General features: G+C 40.2%; 1 protein-coding gene across 1 annotated transcript in view; it reads left to right on the top strand.

The window, feature by feature from the left end:
- Window positions 1-642: 642 nt before the first annotated feature.
- The window catches only part of LOC119595088 (inter-alpha-trypsin inhibitor heavy chain H5-like), a 44,982-nt gene continuing 40,313 nt past the window's right edge, over window positions 643-5,311 (top strand). Inside the window, exon 1 of the mRNA XM_037944232.1 lies at window positions 643-928. The gene's annotated coding sequence lies outside the window, so the exon portion shown is untranslated. The remainder of the gene's footprint in view (window positions 929-5,311) is intronic.

Here is a 5,311-nt window from a genome sequence, read left to right as displayed (position 1 = left end):
GTAATTTCCAATGTTTCTGTTCTTTTTCTTTACGTAATTTTCACTGTTTTTCCAGTTGCTTACTTTTGTGTGTTTATATTTTGCTTCTATGTACCCGCAACTTGTTAAGAAGCACCGGAATATAATACTGATAACGAAAGTAGTAAGCCAAAATTTATTATGAAAAGGAAAAAGAGTCACACCTGTATAAACGAACTGAAAAAGCGTTCTAGCTTCTATGCCTCTTCTCTAGGATCATGGGAGAGGATCCTACCTCTTTTCCCACAATTAAGATGGTTCAGATATCCCAGTCTTATATACACCCGTCTCCCCCTCCCTCTATAACTGTGAGTGAGGATTTTAACCTTCCCCCTCCCCTCTCCTCCCCCTCCCTCCCCTCCACTCCCCCTTCCCTCTCCTCCTCTCCCCTCCACTCCTCTCCCCTCCCCTCCCCTCCCCTCCCTTTTCCCTCCCCTCCTCTCTCCCGGTGGCCCACCGAAAACACGAAAACCAAAAGTCTTAATTAGATATTCTCATAGGTCCTCTTGCTCCTTTTCCCTCTCTTCCTCCTATCTTACAAGCGTGAAGGGAGAGAGGGGAGGGAGAGGAGGGAGGGGTACTGACCAGCACCCCGTCTCCATCCCCGACAGACAGCGAGCGGGCGCAGTGAGGCAGCGGACGGTGGCCAGCGCGGGTTGTCCACTAACGCGCAGCTATAAAACACACTCGAGTGAAGGTTGGAGCCTTAGTACTGTGCTGGTGTGTGGAAGTGGCGGTGTTCCTCGTCTCCGGCTCTGTGGCTCTCCTTGCCTGCCCTTGCTCCTCCTGTGCCTCTCTTGAGGGTCCTCTCACACTCCTCATGAACACTTCTCGCCGCCTGCTTCTCAACTTTGCCGGAGATTGGTCACGGACGGGATTATATGGGCGGGATTCACTCACGGGATCTGAGGTAGGTTGAAGGTGGTCATGTGGGCCGGAATGCATGGAAATGTATGAGTACATGTTTGTGCATTTATTTACATACATGTACACGTAAGATGATATATATATATATATATATATATATATATATATATATATATATATATATATATGTATATATTATATATATATATATATATATATATATATATATATATATATATATATATATATATATATATATATATATATATAACCATTCTTACATGTATATGAATGCACACACACACACAAACACACACACACACACACAAGGGTATAGGATCACTCATTTCTTTCTTACTGTACATACCTGCACACACACAAGGATCTAAATACAAACACACTCACACTCACACACACACGGACAGAATATATATATATATATATATATATATATATATATATATATATATATATTATATATATATATATATATATATATATATATATATATATGTATGTATATATATGTATATATATATATATATATATATATATATATATATATATATATATATATATAATATATATATATATATATATATATATATATATAACGGAGAGAGAGAGGGATTTCTACAAAAAGCTTTTTTCTCTCTCTAGGTGTAGGATACTTAATTTTCATAATCGAATTGATATCCTTTTTGCAACACTTATTTATAATTCGTTTGTTTATTCTTTTGTCAACGGCTTTTATTACGTCTCGCATGTAATTGTTTTATAGACCTAGTAAACTTTGCTTAGTGAGATTTATCTACCTAACTGAATGTCCATATATCCGTCTCTCTGTCTGTCTGTCTGTCTATATCTGTATACATCTATATTCACTAATCTATTTGGCTATATATATATATATATATATATATATATATATATAATATATATATATATATATATATATATATATGTATATATTATATATATATATATTATATATATATATATATTTATATTTATATATATATTTATATATATATATATATATATATATATATATGTATATATGTGTGTGTGTGTGTGTGTGTGTGTGTGTGTGTGTGTGTGTGTGTGTGTGTGTGTGTGTGTATGTGTGTGTGTACGGTGTGTGTGTGTGTGTGTGTACGGTGTGTGTGTGTGTTGGTGTGTGTGTGTGTGTGTGTGTGTGTGTGTGTGTGTTTACGGTGTGTACGTATTCATGTGTGTATGTATCTAAGCGCATGTGTGTGTATGTGTCTGTATGTGTGCGCGTTTTTTTTTATGTGTGCAATTTCTGACACCCGTACCTTTTTTACCATAGCAATCATAGAACTATTCCGACTAAACGATCGCTAATAACAAAGCCGAGATAATGAATATGCAAACAGAACGCGGGCGAAATCTTCCATAAAGGTTAAATTATCTCGTACAACATGAGAACATTTGTATGTACACCTACGAAAAAAATAAAAATACAACTGTATATAAAAAAAGAAATTATATACTACACTAAAAAAAGAAAAGAAACAAATAAAAGTAACAGACATAAAAGTAAAAATAAATAAATAAATAAAAGTAACAAATATGAACGTTTTCAGAATGCATCGCTTACTCGGCACGAATAGGGAAAAAAAAAAATTTAGAATATCAAGACAGGTAATTAGCTGCCGCCATTTTTGCTACGGTCAGTCAAGCGCGTCCAGTGACTGACGAAGAAACCGTGTACGGAAGCCTTTCATTTTTTAACGCAATGAAGTCGTCTTAAAAAACAGGGGGGGGGGGGAGGAGAAGAAGTAAAGGGGGAATAAATAGAGAAGAAAAGAAAAATAGAAAGAGAATAAGGAAAAAAAATCTAATTCTAGGAAGGTGATGACGAATCAACGTCTAACGTAACGTTTTGTTTTTTTTCTCTCTTTTTCTCTTTCTCTTTTTTATCTTTCTTTTGGCGTAATCAATGAATCAAAAAGGTAGAAAAAAGAAATTAGGAAATTAAAAAATATATATATTGCAAAAAACAAACAAACAAATTCCAGGAAGATGATGACGAGTCTACATCTAACGTAGCGTTTTCTTTTTTCTTTTTTTTTACCCCCGTTTTTTACCCTTCATTTGGCACAATGAACAAATGAAAAAAGTAGGAAAAGAAAATAAGGAATATATATATATATATATATATATATATATATATATATATATATATATATATATATATATATATATATATATATATATATGTATAAATTAAGAACAAAATAAAAAATTCTACGAAGATGATGAGTCTACGTCTGACGTACGTTTTCTTTTTTTTTTCCCCCGTTTTCGTTTTCTTTTTATCTTTTTTTTTCTCTCTCTTTTTTTTTCTTTTTTTTATCCTTCCTCTGGCGGTCGCACTGGCGCCTGATAAGCGGTTCCTTTCGCTCGCTGGCGGGACGGGGCAGAGCCGGAGGCGAAGGAGGGCAGACGCGTACCTGGGGAGGAGGAGGAGGAGGAGGAGGAGGAGGAGAGAGGAAGGGAGGGGAGAGGAGACGAGAGGAGGAGAGGGGAGAGGAGGAGGGAAAGAGGAGGAGGAGAGGAGGAGGGAAAGAGGAGGAGGAGAGGAGGAGGGAAAGAGGAGGAGAGGAGGAGGAGGAGGAGGAGGGGAGGAGGAGAGGAGGGGGGGAGGAGGGAGGAGGAGGAGGAGGAGGGGGAGGAGGGGGAGGAGGGAGGAGGGGGAGGGGAGGAGGGAGGAGGGGGGGAGGAGGGAGGAGGAGGAGGAGGAGGAGGAGGAGGAGAAGGAGGAGGAGGAGGATTTAGGAGAAGGAGGAGGAGGAGGAAGAAGAGAAGGGGGAGGAGGATGAAGAAGAGGAAGAAGAAGAAATGAATCAGGAGAAGGAGAAAGAGAAGGAGGGTTAGGAAGAAAATGAGGAGGAGGTGGTGGAAGGGGGTTTGGAGAGGATGAGGAGGAGGAGGAGGTGAACGAAGAAGAAGAAGAATTAAAGAATGAAGAGGAGGAGGGGGAGAAGGAGAAAGAAGAATGAGGAGGAGGGTAAGAAGAAGAAGAAAAAAAAGAAAAGGAAAAGAAGGAGGAAGAGGAAGAGATCGAGGGCGAGGCATCCTGGATGGGACGTGCCCCTCTTTATGTCTGTCTGTCTCGCTCTCTCTCTCTGCCTGTCTGTCTCCTCTGTCTCTGCCTCTCGCTCTCTCTCTGCCTGTGTGTCTCCTCTGTCTCTGCCTCTCTCTCTCGCTCTCTCTCTGCCTGTCTGTCTCCTCTGTCTCTGCCTCTCTCTCTCGCTCTCTCTCTGCCTGTCTGTCTCCTCTGCTCTCTCTCTCTCTCGCTCTCTCTCTCTGCCTGTCTGTCTCTTCTGCCTCTGCCTCTCTCTCTCGCTCTCTCTCTGCCTGTCTGTCTCCTCTGTCTCTGCCTCTCTCTCTCGCTCTCTCTGTGTCTCTTCTGCCTCTGCCTCTCTCTCTCGCTTTCTCTCTGCCTGTCTGTCTCTTCTGCCTCTGCCTCTCTCTCTCTCTTTCGGTCTGCCTGGCTGTCTGTTAATATGTTTTTTGTTTCTGTTTGTCTAGATCTCTCTATCTAACGTCTGTCTCTGTCTGTCTACTTGTTTGTCTCTGTTTCTCTCTGTTTTCCTTTCTCTTATGTCTGTCTGTCTCTGTTTGTTTCTGTCTGTCTCAGTTTTTCGTCTGTTGTGTGTGTGTTTGTGTTATCTTTGTTTGCCCCCCCCTCCCTCTCTCTCTCTCTCTCTCTCTCTCTCTCTCTCTCTCTCTCTCTCTCTCTCTCTCTCTCTCTCTCTCTCTCTCTCTCTCTCCCTCCCTCCCTCCCTCTCCCTCCCTCCCTACGTCCCTCTTCCTCCCTACCTCCCCCTCCCTCCCACCCTACCTCCCTCTCCCTCTCCTCATCTTTCCCCACCTCCCACTCTTAACAATAAACAGCAAACAAATAGAAACAAACAAACAAAATAAATCAAAGAAATAACCAGCAAACAAGCAAACAAACAAACAAAGCAAGAACCGGACAAACAAACAACGTCGGATAGAATACGTCTAATTAATCCGAAAATAGATCGTATCTCGGGGACATACCGAGGGACGCCGCTCTTTAATATGCTGAGCCAATGCTTACCATAATGGATTGTGAAGAGTATGTACGGCCTAGTAATGACCCCTTATTAATGCTACTTAGGTATTAGGTGGCTACCTAATACCTTCGTACGGTAACTTATTTTTTTCTTCTCTTGTAGCGGGTGTTTTGTAAAACTAGTGAACTAATAAGGCTAGTTGTTAGATAAATCTTGGTGTGTTAACTTATATTTGTCTTGCTGGGATATTTTGTAAAGCAAGTTAGCTTTTATGTAATATTAGGTAAGCCCTTCGTACGGTAACTTATATTTAGTAATGATAGTTACCTGATATGATTAATTATCAGGTAAAT

Source organism: Penaeus monodon, chromosome 35 (genome assembly GCF_015228065.2).
Source record: "Penaeus monodon isolate SGIC_2016 chromosome 35, NSTDA_Pmon_1, whole genome shotgun sequence".
NCBI classification, from domain to species: Eukaryota; Metazoa; Arthropoda; class Malacostraca; order Decapoda; family Penaeidae; genus Penaeus; species Penaeus monodon.
The sequence above is the reverse complement of the archived record's forward strand: the minus strand, read 5'-3'. Positions and strand labels throughout refer to the sequence as shown.